The following is an 18,376-nucleotide window of genomic DNA, read 5'->3' as shown; positions in this document are numbered from 1 at the left end:
CAAGGAATAATATTTAGGCTGAAATACCAAACCAGTGAAGAATAAGAACACTTCCGTGTTTGAGGTCTCACCTGGTAGGAGACTCTCCTCAATTTGTTAAGTCTCATCAGCGCCATCAAGTTAGCACTGCCCACATACTAGTCGATCACATACTACCTTCAAGAATTCTGTTAATCCAGGTTCTGTCTGTGTTAGCATTTATGCAATCTTTTACTTCAATTCAATTGATTTATTTAAACGATTATCCTAAGAAATAGCATCCATAAAAAGAGTTTTGCTATGCTTACTGTATTTTTCTAATACCTATCAAAGCACACAAAAATACCCCAAACAAATGTATGCACATCTAAAACTATCTCCCATACCACAGTGGGCTTCTTGGGGAAATACTGAATAGAGATGGTCATACTGCTGTGTGTGTGTCGTGCATGCGTGTAGACAGAGCTGGCATAAAAGGCCTTCTTAAGAACTAAGGAAACAAGAAAAGTATCACGGTTGTCGGGCCAAGCCAGGGACAACTTCCAAACAAATGACAAGACCTGCAATGCCTGAGAGGCACAGCTGCTATCTCCAGTCCCCTGACACCAGATTGATTGCTTCTCTATTCATTTCCCAGGCCCTCAGTAGGCAAGATTGAAAACAGGCTCAGGAAAATGCTACTCAGGCAAACTCTTGACACTGCTGAGAGGAATCAACGTGTCCTCCAGAAGATCACTCTTTGTGGCCTGTAAGATATGTATATTGGATCACAGAATTCTTGATGTTTCATATCCCTCTATGTTTGCCCGAAGGAGACTGAGGCCCAGAGATGCTGGGTGGGTTGTCCAAGGTCACACTGCTAGTTGGTGGCAAACCAGAAGGTTCATCTACAACTTCAGTTCCTCAGGGGCAGCTCATCACTTCATGAGCTCAGGCTTCCACAGGTCTGTTTCTCCCTCTTCTGTCCACAGCTCTCAGACAGAATCTCACAATCTATATCTTTGCATCCCCAGTCCCTGGAACAAATGCATATTTGTTAAATGACCTGAACACAGGGGAGGTGGGATAAATGTGACAGTGGAGTTCTAAAAATCAGACATGGGGGAAAAGAATGAATGAGAAAAGGTGGGATCAAAGAATCTCATATGTCCAAATTGAGGAGGTGTCTGCATAAAGCACTGCCTTCTATTTTTTTTTATTTATGATAGTCACACAGAGAGAGAGAGGCAGAGACATAGGCAGAGGGAGAAGCAGGCTCCATGCACCGGGAGCCCGACATGGGATTCGATCCTTTGTCTCCAGGATCACGCCCTGGGCCAAAGGCAGGCGCTAAACCACTGCGCCACCCAGGGATCCCTAAAGCACTGCCTTTTAAAGTCACTAGGCACAAGAATTAGTCAAGGAGCTTGTTAAAACTGCAGATTCTTAGCACCACAGATGCAGCTATTCTGACTTTGCTGGTTTGGGGCAGGGCTTAGAACTCTTCAGTTCAACAAAACACAGGCTATTCTGATGAAGGGGGTCCTCAAAACACACTTTATGAACCACTAGCAAAAATAATACAGTGCAGGGGTGCTCAGGGCAGTAGTTACTAGATTAGGCTGGGCTGAATCACCTGGGAGGGGATTGTATGGACAGCAAGGAAGATAATGAAAATGCAGTTTCCCGAGCTCCACCCCAAGTCTTCAGAATCAGAACTGGAGATGCATTGGGGGGGGGGGGGGGGCAAGAGTCAGGAAACTTTGCTCCTGTGGCTAAGTGCTTTGTTATAAGAACCTGGAGTGGGGGTATTAGCTTCTTGTCTTCATCCAATCATCTCCACTCATCCCCAAACCTCCCATCTATGAAGCAGAGACCATATGGCTCTCTCGGATGTAAATGGTAAATACTCATAAGGAAAGGCTCTTTGAAAAAAAAAAAAAAAAAAAAAAGAAAAGGCCCTTTGGAGGGTCATATAAATGGATTCTAAGGAGAAGATGGGGAGATTTGGGGAAAATACTAGATTAACTAAAAGACCAAAATAACTATTTTATACACAGAAAGGTAAGAAAAACTGGAAGGATGAGCATCTCCCAAGAGTTTAAATGTCCACACTGTGTCTATGGATCCTGCTCCCATTATTTCCCCATATAATCTAGACTCACACAACCGGATACAGTGATCACTAGTTACCAGTGGCTACTGAGGACCTGAAATGTGGCTCCCATGATTGAGGAACTAAATTTTTCATTTTATTTGTGATTAAATTTAAAACCCAATACACCAGTTATTAGAAAACATTTAAGTGTATTTGAAACAACATGGATATGTGAACCTGCTTTTTCAATTGTCAGTTTTTTGAAATCTGAACATAGGTCAGATTTCTGGTGAAAATTCAGTGTCCAAAGTGCAATTTGCTGTATAAAATACACATTAGATTTCATAGGCTTGGAATGAAAAAAAAATCAATAAATTTTAACTTAATCACAAGTTAAAATAGCAATCTTGGATATACTGGGTTAAGTGAAAAACATTATTAAACTTAATTTCACCTTTCTCTTTTTACACATTTAATGTGGCTACTGGAAAATTTTAAATTCTGTAAGTGGCTAGCATTATATTTCTATTGGAGAGCACAGTTCCATTCAAGATGGTACAGAATGTGACTATTGAATGTTGTCATTAAATATTTTGAAACCATCTTGGTACATTACTTTATAGAGGGAAAAGAGCTTTCCTCTATAAATTAGTCACCCTGGGGACTGAAGGCTGATTCCTAGGATGCTATCATTTTGGAAATTCAATCTTTTCCAGATCTCATCCCTATCTTGCCTCTACCACGATGGAGCAGCTTCCAGAATAGATGATGAGTCTCTTCTGAAAAGAAGCCTCCAAATTTTCAACTGCCAGTCTGGTGTTTACATACCCGATCACCCTCTACATTCAGCAGCCTTACTTCAAGTGACTTTGGCTTACTTCAAAACTCCAGACCCACCCTTAAACAGTTTAATAATTCACACTAATGAGACCATACACATTATGCCACTGGCTCTCAAAGAAGACCCAATACTCTACTGAATAAAGGCTACAGCATCTCTCTCCAAAGAGACTAGTTACTAAGCCAACCATGTCAAATTCTGGCATGTTGGTTAAATAAATTACCAGGTGGTGATATTCTTTCCTAACCCCTACTGTGGGTTTTCTGTCTGAAAACTGCTTTCATGGTTATTTTTCATGTTATCAGGCATTGACTCACCCCTTGAGACAGAGGTTTTTGACTTGGGGTCCACGGTCCCCACTGAGAAGCCAAGACCACAAAGCAGGGAATCCATAACTGTAGAAGGTCTTTTCTGCCTTTTTTTTTGTCCCCACTGATCAACAACTGAAATTTGGCATTTTCTTCAATTTTATTTTCTTCAATTTTATAGACAAGCAACAGACTACACTACTGCCATTAGTATCTGTGGCAACACCAATAAAAATCACAGCTATATATATATGGCAATACAATTGTTCAGAAATCCTGAAATATCATTTGTGCATATCACAACTTTATTTTTAAAATTTTATTTATTATTCATGACAGACATAGAGAGTCAGAGACATAGGCAGAGGGAGAAGCAGGCTCCCCACAGAGAGCCCGATGTGTGACTCTATCCCAGGACCCCAGGCTCACATCTTGAGCTGAAGGCAGACACTTAACCACTGAGCCACCCAGACATCCTTGCATGGCACAACTTTAAAGTCATAATAGTTAATTCCTCCTGAGCATAGCCATTCCTAATACAGAGAGACAATTATTGGTCAACTTCTCACCTGGTAGTCATTCAGCCACAATAGGGAAAAGGTGCGTCTTCTCACCCAGTGATCCAGATATCTGGGTTACTTAATGGCCGTCCCTATCTACACTTATTTATTCTTCACGGATAAATAGAAGTCAACCATTTAAATTATTTGTTATAGTTTTGCAAAAGTGGACATTCTAAATGAGAATGTTTAATTCTCCATAAATTAGCACTGTCTTTTGAAATTTGACAGGTGTGGGCTGCAAGTCTACAGCAGGCAAGTTCAAACACATCTGATGGTAAAGCTAACTATTGAGGAGTATTATTTGAAATGTTTTTTTTTAAATACTGATGACAGATCAGGCAGTGATATAGGTCATGCATTATACTCTAAATACAGTGTGACAGAGATTCCAAGAATCCCTGAGAATCCACACGTTTCATGGGTATTTTTGCTGTGGTGGTGGTTCTTGGTAATCTTATTTATTTTTTATATTTAAAATATTTTTAGATTTAATCTAGACAAACTAAAAATGTTAATTTTACATTAGAGAGTAAGAAAGAGCACATAGGTTTTACCAGACTTCCAAAAGGATATATAATGAGAAAAATGGTTAAAAACCCCTGAACTAGGCATTGCCAGGACCCTGAACATCCATGTGCATTTGCTAGAAACATCTGTTACAGATGGAATGCACAAATGTTAACTGGTCACAGTCATGTTCAGTCACCTCTTCAACTCTACCCTTAACCAAGGAGAAAGATTTCTCTGTATTAGACTCTACTGTGATCGGCATCAAGAAAAGATAAAGAACATGACTTTTTAATAAGAAGCAAAAGTGCACACTTTCACCTGTTAAAGACCTAGAGGTTGATGATGAGTTAGAGGTTTTGGAGATTGGGAAGCAAACTGTAACTTCTTAGTGAGTGACTCAATAAATTACCATTAATTTTTCTAGAAATTGGTTGGCTCTTCCACCTGCAATATGCAAAGTGAATTAAAATCATGCCTGTTATTACTGAATCTATTTCCCTCAGTTAAGTACAATATGAATGTATATTTAGAAACACTGCAACACCTTCCAGTTTCAAAGAAAGCTATGTGGGGCTTCTAGGCTAAAATCAGGCACGGCAGAAGAAAGCGACACTCAGTGAAGACCCATGTTTCTCAACGCTGTTGTCCCAACATTTAGAAACACCCCTGGCATAAAAACAATGCTGTCACTTGGGGAAATTTTGTTCTCTTTTTTTTAACACCAAAAGCCAGATTCAGCCCACAATTTAATATTGTCAATACATTTTCTTCATTACACAACTGGCACGCCAACTGTTACCTAAGCACTTCACTCTTCAAATCCCACACCCACACATTCTGAACTCATCTGCACCCAGATATGAATAAAGATGAATAGCATCTTGAGGAAATAGCTTCTCCATTCTCAAATGGCAAAAGCTATGGAGCAAACATCCCACGGTACCTGAGGGATTTCTCAGAGGAACAAGAAAGAAAGAACCCTGAAGCCACCATTTTGTCAGGAAGATCACATCCTTCCATGGCTACTTGCCCATTGGGGAATCTGAAGTCCAAAGGGACATCAGAAATCCTTTTCAATATTGAGGTTCTGTGACTTTCTTATAAAGAGAGGACTTTTTTTTTATTTTACTAAATTTCAGATAATTAGGTTTTGGTAGGTCAGCAGCCCAACTCCGCATCTCTTTATGGGGAATGGTTCTAGGAGACCCTGATGAAATTGCAAATGCTTGGAAATAGTCACTTGCTTGCATGCTGGGTAAATAGGAAAGCATGCTGACTGTATTTATTTTACTATCATTATGTCTCCATGGGGTGGGCTAGTAAAAAAGTGCAAGCTGTTAACAGCTTGGTATATACATACACACACGCCCCACACACACTGTATACTCTAAAAGAATTTATTTTTCCTTCATCTCAAACCGTGACTGCAGAAAATCCCCAATACTCAAGTGAATTGTTTTCCAAATGTTTATAAATGGGATGTTTTGTCAGTCTGTTCATTAGTGTTCGTTCATTTGACAAGTTGTTAATGAATGCCTACTATGTGCCAGGCTGGTGGTGAACATTACAGACAGTGGTATAAACACAGGCACGTCTTTGCTCAAAGAAATGTTTCACAAGGTGGCTAGGTGCCCAGACTAACCTATAGTAACCTCCCATATTAAGCATCTTGGGCTGCAGTAACAAAATACCACAGGCAAGGTGCCAGCATGGCCAATATCTTGTGAGAGATCTCTCCTTGGGTTGTAGATGGCCTTGTTCTTGCTGTATCCTTATGAGACCATTCTTCAGGGGATGTGGATGGAAAGAGAAGAGGCAAACTCTCTGGGATCTCTTCTTACAAGGGCACTGATCCCATGACGAAGGGCCCACCTTCCTGACCTCACCTAAACCAAATTACCTCCCAGAGCCCCTATCTCCAAGCACAATCACATTAGGGGTCGGGGCTTCAATACTGCTTTAATATCAAATGTGCTGTGTCACCTATAATGTTGATTCAATAGCCCTAAGTGGTTTCAAATCCATCTCAGAAGAATACGACTTTGGTTCCTCCGTGATTTGGCCTCTGCAGGGACCCCAGATACCAACAGAGGGTGAGAACCACAGTAACATCATACACCTCAGTCCTGAGGACCCAGGTGGTTTGGGGTTTAGAGGAGAGTAAAATAAGTTTTGAGGCTCAGGTCAGCATCTAAAGCAGAAATCATTAAAATCTCTACAGTGAAATCAAAATCCAGAAATGTCATGCTTTTAAAAATCAGGTGTCCTTACTTCAAAGCCTGCCTGCCTCTTCGAAGCATCTTATGATCAAGTTCAATCAGCCAACACAGCAAAACAAATAAAAATAACACAAAATCAGAATAACAGCAAGATTCAATGTATTATATCAGGCCTGAGGCTTTCAAAAAGCTGCATTCACAGAGTACTCCTAACCAGGCCTGAGGAAGTAGGCTAGCTGCATGTTGGCTCCTCTGCTGTGGGAAAGCCAACATCCATTCAACCCCATCCCTCAACAGGAAAGGATTTGACTCTTCCAAGGTTTGATCATTTCCTTAAAAGCTTGTTCAAAGCCAGCCTGGAATGGACAGGGATCGATGAGAAGAAATTCCAGAAATCCTCTGATGAAAATTGTGTGCAGCTGACTTCCTTCCAGACAAGCCTCTGCTACCTCAAAGAAACAACCAGCACATAGCACAGAGGTGGAACGCGCCTTTCCCCATGGTCCGGAATCCATGCAGAAGCAATCAATAACTTTTAGCTGTATCTCTGACATACACACTTCCAAAATGGAATGTCAAGCTCCCTCACGTTTTTCATAGAACGAAGGGAATAAAACACTCCTACATTTCTCTTCCCCCATCTAGTGTCAAAATTGAAAAGGCAGGTAAGGACATTCAGGTACCTTTGGGTGACTTGACTCACTCTTGGGGCTGTACCGAATTGTGTATGGCTTTGCCACAGCACAGAGGGTCTGGGAATATGTCTAATGCGGGTCTGGTTCTTTGCAGGGGCTTTTATTTCCATAGTCCAAAAAGCTCCTCACAGCAAGTTACATAGGACAAGAAATATGACAGCCATTTGGCAGGCACCAGGGGCTCAGAGAGTGGAAGGGACTCTCACCTTTGGTCACACAGCTAATGACAGAACCCTATTCAAAATCAGGAATTCCAAGTGCAGATTTTATCATCTTCATACCAGCTTGGGAACTAGATCTCCATTCTTCTGCAGGAGGCTGGGTAGAGCCTGCGGATGTGTTCTGTGTTTTGTTTTGTTCTGTTTTTAATTGAATTAGTTCAACCATTAAACGTCAGGAGCTTTCACATAAAAAATCTGGATTCTTGACTTTTTTTTGGGGGAAAACCAAACAAAGCTCAGATCCATCCTCACACAAAGGCAAAAGAACAGAGCTAAGAGGAGACTGTAGCTCAATTCCCTGTGGATCACCTATAACCCAAACATGATCAAAGACTCCTTCTCCCTCCATGGGTTCATGCTCAGCTACACAAAATCCTAGCAGGTCATGCTGTTCTCCCTTCCGTGCCCATGCTCACGTGACTTCCTTCCTCTGCAATGCCTCAGTCTGTCTTGCCAGTTTGGTGGGTGTATGGGATCAATCTTTCAGGATTCATTTCGAATGCCCCTGGCTCCATGAAGTCAGCTCTTGGTATTCCTGGAAAAACTAACCGGCTCTAGAATATTTTATGTTTATTTTATTAAACCTGTTTTCATTTGTTCATATTCAGTGTTGGGCACACAGGAGGCAATGAACAATGTTTTGATCAATACTAAAAACAAAGAATTAAATAGTACTTATCACGTGCCAGACACTGTTCCAAGCACCTCATACATACAAAGTCATTGAACCCTCACAACAGTTCCCATAGAGAAAATGGAGGCATGTTAAAGGTTAGGAAATTTTCTTGGTCTGCTATGAAGTTGCAGAAGGGGAATTAGAACCAAGTCTGGCTACCTCCGGATAGATGGGTGGGTGGAAAGACAGAAGGAAAGGAGAGATGGAAGAAAGGAAAGAGAGAGGGAAAGGAGGGAGAATCAGTCAGGTGAACTGTCAAGAATAGGCAATGGCATGTTCTGTGGCAGGAACTGCAAGGCTGCTGGTGGAGTGGGGGTAGGGGCAGTGGTATGTGCTGGTAAATTTTAACAACAGATTCCCTGGGGATGAAAAACGCTGCTTTGTAGTGTCTGTGAGTTGCTCTGGTGTCAGTAGTCCTACCATAGGGAATTTTAGCTACCAGCATGATACCACTATCATTGAACGCAGAGCTGGAAAGAGGAAATGTGACCAATTGGCGGTACTACCCAGTATTACCACCTCAGCTAGAACACACCAGGGCACAGGATGTGCCCAGGAAAGTGACTGAGGAAGAGACAGGCAGGACCAGGTGAGGAGGGAGCTCTCAAACCATACTAAGGAAGTAACTTCCTCAATGCAACAAGGGGTAATTTGAAAGTTTTTAGCAGGAAGTGATACAGCATATGGTTACAAAGATTGGCACATACTCAAAACTTCAGGAACCCTCCTTCATCTTTCCTACAACTTTCCTGAGTGACAGTTATTGCTGCAAGGAAACTTATCAATGCTTCTACCCTTTTCCAACTCTATCCTTTTACGCTGCTATACTTCCCTCTACCACTACTCCTGACAATCACCACCATCCCCTTATTCTGGGCTCCTGGAAGTGCTCTGGGTGTCAGCAGACCCCCGGGACTGTAGAGTGCCTCCCTATCAGTACTGGTTCTGGGGTATGTCAGGGGTGGAAGGCCTAAGCAAATAAGTGAGCTTGAACCACCTGAATAGGAAAGTCATCATATGGAGTGTAAATAAAACAAATGCCAGATGCACCCTTGACATTATGGACCACAGAGCTGGTAGGAGCTCTAGAAAGCCTCCTGTTTACTGGGGAAATAGAGCAGAGGACAGTGAACTTACCCAGCCCAAAGATACCAAGCTGGTTAAGGCCACGCTAGAAGTAGAATGAGGTTGCCTGGTTCCCAGGAGAATACTCTACCTGCATATAAAAAGGATGTTTTCTGAAATACTGCCTCCCTGCTGAAAAGTCAAAGGTTTTCTTAGGAGAGCTTTTTCTACTAAGCAGGTTCTATTTCACCAAAGAGAACAAGCAGAAACATGGTGATCTCCAAGATCAGGGACATCCTGTCACCTCACAACATAGGACAATATGAACCATCTATTTAGAAAACCCTATACGACCACAGTCCCCTCTCTATCACTCACAGCCTTATTATTCAGCTTAAGAATTCTCCAGATCTGGACCCTGTCCCATGACTCTCCATCCACCTGCCTGCACTAAAGCCATTTCCTGAAAACCAGAAGTGGGTAGGGAAAGGAAGTGAAACTTTCAAAGCCATTGTGGCAGCTCTACTTTAGGAGGAAAAAAATCATTGGAGGAGGAACTTAAAACTTTCAGGCTGAAATGCAATGTAGTCTGATAATTCAACCTTACTTCAGGTGAACTAGCCTGAAACCTACAGGGCATGTAGCCAAGGCAGCCATCCGGACCGAAATACAGGCCAGTATTCATCTAGCCAGGAGCCAGAGGCTGCTGCTGCTCCAAGGAAGCCCATTTTCTAGTTCTTACAAAGGCATCCCATAGCCTGCCCATGCCCCTGACATATGACTCTCTTTCCAATAAAGGTCTTCTTTATTTGCCGATGCCCACCCATCTCTACAACCATAATCCCTAGGAATAGGTGGGGTAAAGCCAGTTCCTTGGGCCAGAAAAGTGAAAATTGGTCCAGAGAGAGAGAGAGACAGAGAGAGAGGTCCCAGAGAGATAAAAGCAGTTCGGAGGACCCTCTTACAATTTGCCCACATCTGTTCCAATGCACAGCTGCAGTGTTAGTTGCAGATACTAAAGTATATGGGTTCAGGGTCCTTGGGGTCACAGACGCCTAGGGCATTTATCAATAGGAAAAAAAGCCACAACTTTGTTTACTAACGTTGAACAGCCATTTAGTATTTCATTCCATTATGAATGCAGGCTGCAAACCTGACATGTAGTAGCAGTCCGAGCAATCTTGCCACTGATATAAATCAGATATTCTCCTATCAGGACACAGCTGGAGCTGTTATCTCAAAGCAGCATTGCTGCTGATCCCTACTTAGGAGAGATGGTAGCCATCCATCCGTCCTACCAATAGATCTTGGGGTTACACGTACATTAGTATGTCACAATGGTGTGTGTGTGTGTGTGTATGCGTGTAGTGTTATAATCATCTGTGTTACATTTTAAGCATTAAATACATAATTCTGGGGGCCCTAAGCTTGGCAGACTGCCAAAGAGCCGTAAGGCATCAATGAGATGAAGCACCCTCAGCCTGGTGATTGAGGAGCCACATTAACAAGGAACAGGGGGATGTGAGTATGAGGCATGCCCGCTGGCTGAGATGCTAGCCTGCCTTTGTGTTGACCTAGACCTTGAGGAATTATTTGGGTGTATTATTTTTCCTTGTGTACTTCTTCAGCTCTTTAACACTTCCATTAACTTTATCTTCTTATTTTTATGCCTTTTTAATCTTATCCTTCAGGTCTGGTTTGCTATCAATCTCATTTAATCTTTCTGTACTGATGGCTGGGTTCTCTTCCTTCAGGTGGTCTGTTTACCCTCTTGGCCTGCCTCTTTTACCCCCCCTCTCTCCTACGCCTCCTTCTGCTGCAGCTCGACTACCTCTCTCTCAGCCCTCTTGACCTGGGTGGCTATCAGTCATCGTCCTTTCTTGGGTTTTGCAATAGATGCTTTGGGCACCAGGGTTTAACCCTATACCTTGCATTAGGGAAGGGAATTAATTTTGTCTACAGGACGTGTTTCTAAGAAGTAACCAAAAAACAGACTAACCACCTGAACAATGATAACAAACATTCCATGGTAGGAGGGTACCCACCTTTGCCAACCCAAGCTTAAAATATAATTTGTAGGAGGACAGAAAGCATTCCTGCTTGATAATCCCTGATGTCCAGAGATGCCTAGGGAAGGTCAGAGGACTGGACCAGGATTCTTCTCAGTGCATAAATTCCCAAAGTAGCAAAAGGAAAGTATACTGCTGTGTCACTGCTAACAAGGTGAGCCCTCTGTAAGCAGGCCTATACCAGCATTGCTTTTTCTAAATCGGAAAGGTTACACTAGAGGGAAAGCTGGTGTGACTTCCTGACCTTTGTGCTTTAGCTTTGGACAAACATACAAGTGCACTGTACCTCCTCTCTGCCCTCACCAGGGGAAATATTTGTCCTGAAATAGACAACTCTCCCAGCAAGGTATTAAATACTCACATGTAGACTGAAAATTATATCAATGGCCTACAAGAGAAAGGAAGAAAGGAAAAAAGGGAAGAGTGAAAGAAAAGAGAGAGAAACAAAGAAACTAATCTGCATTTGAAAACAAACTTAGCCTTGTCAGGTATTATTCTGTGTCTGATCATGGCTCACAATATTTTATTTTTTTGTATTTGTTTCTGACTTCTAAGAAAAGGCACAGGTCTTTAAAAAAAAAAAAAAAGCTGTCTGAAAGTATAGTGATACTTGCATTGGATAGTTAACATAAAAATCAGCTCAGAGAACTCAGGATAAATTGAAACCACAAATTTTATAAATCTCACTGATCTGGGTGGTTCTTTTTCAATATTTGTTCGTTTGTTTATTTTAAATGAATTATATAGCCTTTATGATAAATTCATCTCCTTTGAGAAAATAATGCATTCCAAGCCTGCTAGCTCTTGAGAAGACCTCAGACTTCATTCTCACATACAATGGCCATTTCATAGGTCATGTTGCAAGGTATTAATTCACTGGCTTTTTATGTAACATGTATAATTATATACTAATATGTATGTCAGACTATAAGAGCTTCCATCATGGTTCCCAGCCACTTGTAGAATAAAGCTCATCAAAGTCACAATCTGCAGTTAAAATATTAAATTAAATATTATTAAATATTAAATATTATTGATCATATGGAGTATTCAAATTTAAACATAAATTAAGATATTAGATATTTATTTAAAACAAAATTGGTGAGGTTAGTAAAGCTTCTCAGGTTCTATTGATTCTTTTTTTCCCCCTGCCAACCTTCTTCAAACTCCACAGAAACTTATGTGGCTTCTCTTGCTACTAAAAGTAGGTCAAGTTCAGATGCTCTGGTCCTTGCTTATGTTTTTGTTTTCTAACCAAAATATCTAACCCAAACTGAGAAGTTTAATTCATGCTATGTATTGCATAAATGCGTTTACTCATTGTATTCTGAACAAAGGGCTTCATTTTTTTCACAACCTTTTCCCCAGAACATGCTGTTTAACAGGAATCATTATTCTGCCAACAAACTGATATCAGTTTATATGGTTTAAGATAAATACATGCAAAAAGAATTGTCCCAGCAGAAATGCTGTGTGGGCCCTTTAACACTATACCACCTAGGAGCCACAGCAAAATAGGTAGACAGGATGCCCACCGTGCCCACCACATAAACAGGGTGAGGCTCCAGGTAAGTCTCCCATTGTCCCTGAAAAGCTAGGAGTTGGGAACCAGGATGTCTGCCCAGATCAAAAAGGATTCTTCTTTCTGTGGTCCCTCAAGGAGAGACTCTTTCTTTTGGATTTTGTCATACTTGATTTCAGTGTTACATCTTTTTTTGCTCTCACATTGCTATAATCTAACTAAACCAGCATCCTTACCTTCAGAAGGTTACTCTTCTGGGATAATTTGATTTTTTCATAGTTCTCCCTGAAGATTAGGGTAACTGTGTATTTTTTTTCCTGACTTACATAAAACAATATTCATTTCTAATAAATTCTCTAGAAAGTGAATGCTTCCCTTGAGATAACTGGGGACTCTGGGGTTTAGATCAGTCAACCCAACACATATGGCCAAACTGAGGTGGTGGGGAGGCAGGGAAGGGGGAAGAGTATCTCTTAGTGTAGGCTAACCATGGCCATTCCATTGTCACCCCTAAGCCCTTTCTCAGCCAAGCCTCCATGGATCCCTACCCCAGGTTCTTGATAGCACTGTTCCCCCACCCTCATCTTTTCTTCCTCCACCCCCAGTTACTGCCTGAGGGCTTCTGTCCTGGCTTGTCACAACATCAGGGATGGAAATCCTACTCCAGGCAACATAAAAGGCACCAAGTTTCTACCATCTGTCTGCCTATAATTCTTACCCCTCATGTGATTCTAAGAAACAGGCTTTTCCCAGTCCCCCTCTCTGTTTACTCCAGCTGACTTTTTCTTGATTTGTCTCTGGGGGCAGGACATCCTGATACTATAGCTTCAGATAAAAGACATGGGATGTTCTTAGAAACCAGAATTCTGTCCTACAAGAATGCCTAGGGGTATATGGAATCCCTAACCTGCTGGAGAAGGTCCCTTTGTTATAGGGGATCAGTGGGTGAGAAAGTGGCAAATAACTATTTTCCCCTTCATAAGTCCCAAGTATGTGGACGGGAAATATACTGTTTTGCCTCAGATTTGCATCAGCTAGGTTGGACCCAAGGGTCAGAAATCCAGAAGAAATAATATCAAATCATTTCACTGTATTCAAGAGGATTTCTCTTATCTTCCCGAATACTTGGGGGTGAAGCCAGACAGAGCTACTCAACTTGACAAAAAGACCGCTAAAATGATTGAAAACCCATTTAATTTTATTTAGAGTCATCTAAAGGTCTGCATGGTTAGTTAGATCTTGTTGATCTGAAGGTGTATAAGTACTGGGTTGCAATTTTTTGCAAGTGAGGCACATTTGTGCTGATTTATCCGTCATAGGATACTTTTCCTAGTTATGCCGATTGAGGCATTTATGAAAAACTGAAGTTTTTTGATAAACAGTTTTTCCCTAATTGATTTTAAGAGGCTGTAAAACAATAGCAGACGACATAATCTATTTATGCACTAACATACTTTCTTTTGACTAAGAGTCAGAAGACAGTGCTTCTAGTACTAGCTATGCTAGGAACCTCACATTGAGCCTAGAGCGCATGGCCCAGTATCTTCCCTGCCTCTGGATTGGGACCAGTGCTGAGATCCCTTTAGCTCTAATATTCTGTGATTCAATCACTAGGAAGGGACTCATTTGCAAAATACAGCTTGTGTAGTTTGTGACTATAGAATCTCTGCTCACCTTTGAATTCCCTCCTTGCCATTTCTCCTCATATTTAAAAAAGGAATGTCTACCAAAAGGTCCAGAAAAGAAGTCCATTGACAGCAGCCAGTTTCCTAAATTTAATTCCAAAACCAAGATCTCATCCTACCCAGATGCACCTCAACAGACTTCTCAGAGGGGGGATATGCACCTTCAGTTTCCCAGGACCATAGCAAGGACTGGCACGTATATAGTATGTTTCTAGGATTTGGAGTAAAGGGCTCACCTCACCTCACCTCACCCTCACCCATACTTTCTTGTGGACAAAAGGTCTCTAGCGCCAAATAGGGCTGGGGGCAGGGAGCACACCCAGTGTTCTCCACCCACAAGAACTAACTAGCTTCACCACTTACTGCTGGATGACAAAGAGCCAATAACTTCATTTCCCCATGGCTTAGTTTTCTTACCCATAAAATGGGGAAAAAAATAACTTAGTCGTCCAAGGTGGTTGTGAAGAGTATAACTAAAACAGTTCACTCGAAATATCAAGAAGAGTGCTTGCCTGGCACAGAGTAAGAGTTCAATAAATACTAGCGCTGATTGTCATTACTACCTGTTTCCCCCGAGAGCTCAGCAATGGTGGGAGGGAAACTCTGGTGTGGATTTGAAGTCTTCCTTCAAGAGTTCCCCAGGGACATGTTCCAACCTGTTTCTACATGCAAAGGGAAGTGGCCTGAGCACAAACCTAGGTAATAAGCATCCAGAAGGAAATGGGCCCAAGGGTGTTGGAAGCTAACTCTTCCCGGGGTGAGGGACTTAATTCTGGGATCCTACCTCAGGTGTCCAGGTAGTTCGGCAGAAGCCCACGCTCTATCCCCACGTCGCCTGGCCTGTGAGGGTGTGGCCTTTGTGCTCAGGAGCTGCACCCGGAGTCTGCGCTGAGGGAATCCCCGTTCCCGCTCCTTGGGGCTCTGGGAGCTCGCTGCTCCAGGGGTGCCCCAGGATGGGAGGGACCGACCTCAGGATTCCTCCCCGGGGCCCTGAAGAGTCCACGGTCTCTTCCGCAAGGGTCTGGCCCAGGCGTGGGGCCCAGGAAAGGGGACTGCGCTGAGCTCTGCTTTCTGCCAGCTGGTTACGGAGGAGCAGCAGACTTATACAGGGCAACCCGCAGAGACGGCTGTGCCCCAAAAAGCCTGCACGTGGGAGGCCGGAGCAGGCAGGGCCAGGGGGTTGAAACAGCTCCAGACCCACGCAACCTCCAAATTCTCCTGTGGGCCAGTGGGAAGCGGGACCGGACTCCCAGCCAAAGGCGCTGCTGGGAGAGGGGCGTGCACCTCTTCGGAGAGGGAAGGGTTAAAAGAGGTGCTTCCGGGCCTTCGGTAGCCCCGTGTGCTCCCCACCTGGACGCCGGAGCCCGGGGGCCGCCCGTTCTTTGCCACAGCAGTCTAGGCCCCCTCCCGCAGGCGGTCTTGCCTTCCGGATTGCTGGGGTGCAAAGGGGCAAAGAACCTCGCCTTCCTCGCCTTCCTGCGCTTCCCGCAAAGCGTCTGGAACAACCAGAAGGATCTATCTAGGGGCAGAACGCGGACAGACCCACCGCTGCCCAGGGGGCCCGGGCCTTGAAGCCAAGTGTCCCCTCACCCGATGCCCACACCCCCTCGCCCTGCTCCGCACGCCCGCCGGCTCTGCGCTCCTGGAGCCTGCGGGAGCAGCGTGGGGCTCCCCCACTCCCTCGCTCCGCCCAGGTGCGATTGGCGGAGGGGCGGGGGGTGGGGGAGGAAGGTGGCTCCCGCGGCAGCCTCCGCCCCTGTGCTCTCCTCCAAACGGTTCGAACCCCTGCCTACTCGCGGGGCGCTGGGGACTCCCCCCTACCAGCGCACGCCTCCCCTGGGGGCCAGGAATCCCCTTCCCACCCTGCGGCTGTGCAGACCTCTTTGATTCTCGAGCGCCCGGCAGGGAAGGTGGGCGTGGGTCTACGGACCTGGCTGCGGAGATCGAAGGGTGCATAAGTGGGTGCGGGCGAGAGAGGGGACTAAGGTCCTCTTAGAGCCAGGGAAGGCATCCCTGGTCCAGGATGCGACCACTCAGTCACCGCCTAAGATGCTAACGCATTCAGAATCTCGCCGGGAGGTTTGTTTCTCCTGGAGAGGAAGGAAGATCGCCCCATCCCAGGCACCCAGAAGCCGGCCTTCCCCAGTCCCCCTCGGGCGCTGGCATTCCTGGGCTCCATGCTGCCTCCCTGCGCCTCCCCAGGTGCCCAGCCCCTCCCCCGTCTGTATTTACACACCCGGGCCGGAGCCCCCGGGGCTCAAATCCCTTTTCCTCCTCGTCAGGTGACGGCTCAGGGTTGGCCCCTCGCCCACTTTAAAAGCAGAGCCCAATGGTACCCTTTCAACCAGGTGTACCCCCGACCCTCGGTTTCCTCCCCCACCCCTCCAGCAACATTTCCCTCCCCGAATGACTTACTTCACCCACCCGGATCTGCACTTGCCGTTCCCGCGGCACACAGCCGCAAGCCACTCCAAGGGTTTCATTACCGAGTTGGGGGTGGCATTCGCAAGGATGGACCGACTCCCGCCGTGCTAGACAGAGCCCCAAGGCTAGCCGCAGCCTCCCCACCCCAAAACGTCCCACCTCCCACCCCTCCTATTTCATTCTCTCCGCTCCTCTCCAACCCCCACGGGCAGGATAAGCATTGCTGGGTCCCAAAGCCTCGCGTCTCCAGCGGGAGCTGCAGGGAGTGGAAAAGTCGACTGGCAAGAACACCCGAGAGAGAGATGGGCAGATGCAAACGTCAGGGGGTGGTAGTGGGGTAGACTGGGGGAAGGGCGCACGCGAGAACTAGACGTGCAACTTGCTCGGCACGAGGTGAGCACCGCGCAGGGAGGGGGGCACAAAAGTTTGCAGACTATTGCATGGCAGCCGGCTGCACGCGAACGGAGGGGTCGACTCCCACTCGCCAGGAGAGGTCTCTTCCAGGGTCTGCGCCCAGGGCCCCGGGGGTGTGGGCACGGCTCTGACCTGGGGTGATAGGAGTTCCCCTCTACTTGTTACGGAAGGGGCGGCCTAGGCACCCGGGCAGAGGGACGACACCGCGCTTTGCGAAAAGCAACAGGCGGCTGCACCTTACCTTGCGCCAGTCCCGGGCCGGGGCGGCTGCTCCATCCTCCTGGCGCAGGGAGGAGGCGTTGGATGCGTCTGCCTGGGGGTGTGCAGCTGCCAGAACTGCGGCGGCCGCGCTCCCCACCCCGCGGCTGGCCGGGCCGGGCCGCCCACCCCAAGCCCCGGCCGGGAGGGCTCGTGCCGGGTCGCGGCGGCGGCGGAGCGCGGGACGCGGGCGGTGCGGGGCTGGCTCGCGGGGGCTCGCGGGGGCTCGCGGGGCTCGCCGGCGTCCTCCGGCGCCTCCGCCGAGCGAGGGTGCGGCCCCGGGCGGCCGTGCAGAGCCCCGCTGGGCTCCGGCGGCTGCGGCGGCTGCTGCAGACCCTGCGCGCGGCCCCAGAGCCTCGCAGGAGGAGGAGGAGGAGGAGACAAAGACGCGAGCGAGGCGAAGCGCCGCTCGCCCAGATGCGATCGTCTCAGTCACTAGAGGGGAATCGCCTCCGAAGCCGGCTGGGGTGAGGGAGGAGGGGAGGAGGGGCGAGGAGGCAGGGGATGGGAAAGCAGCAGCGAACGAACGTGACTTGGGAGCCCGGCCGCCGCCGCGCCCGCGCTGCCCCCTCGCCACCCGCGAGCAGGGTCCGAGACCGGGGGGGCGGGGGCGGCACGGCTGCTGCGGGAGAGGAGCTGGGGCGGGAGCACGGGCTCCGCCGCCTCCCCGGCCGGCCTTCCCAGCTCCCCCGCCGCGCCCCGCCCCGCCCCGCCCCGCCCCGCCCCGCGGGGGTCGGCTCCGCTCTCGGGAAGCTACGGCCCCATTCTTTCTCCTGTTTTTCTAACTACTGAGATCCGAGCTGAATAAAACTGGCAGAGGAAGCGTGACCTGGTGATGGGTTGCCTGTCC

General features: G+C 46.3%; 1 protein-coding gene across 7 annotated transcripts in view; it reads right to left on the bottom strand.

The window, feature by feature from the left end:
- The window catches only part of LRRC3B (leucine rich repeat containing 3B), an 85,215-nt gene extending 67,528 nt beyond the window's left edge, over positions 1-17,687 (bottom strand). For 2 of the 7 annotated variants that reach the window (XR_012015018.1, XM_072793026.1), the window contains exon 1: positions 17,510-17,687. The gene's annotated coding sequence lies outside the window, so the exon portion shown is untranslated. Of the gene's footprint in view, positions 1-15,214; positions 15,988-16,845; positions 16,980-17,509 lie in introns of those variants that run through there. The other 5 variants (XM_072793022.1, XM_072793021.1, XM_072793028.1 and 2 more) reach the window with 4 other exon arrangements.
- Positions 17,688-18,376: the final 689 nt, after the last annotated feature.

Source organism: Canis lupus, chromosome 22 (assembly GCF_048164855.1).
Source record: "Canis lupus baileyi chromosome 22, mCanLup2.hap1, whole genome shotgun sequence".
NCBI lineage: Eukaryota > Metazoa > Chordata > Mammalia > Carnivora > Canidae > Canis > Canis lupus.
This window is presented reverse-complemented; position numbering and strand designations above follow the sequence as displayed.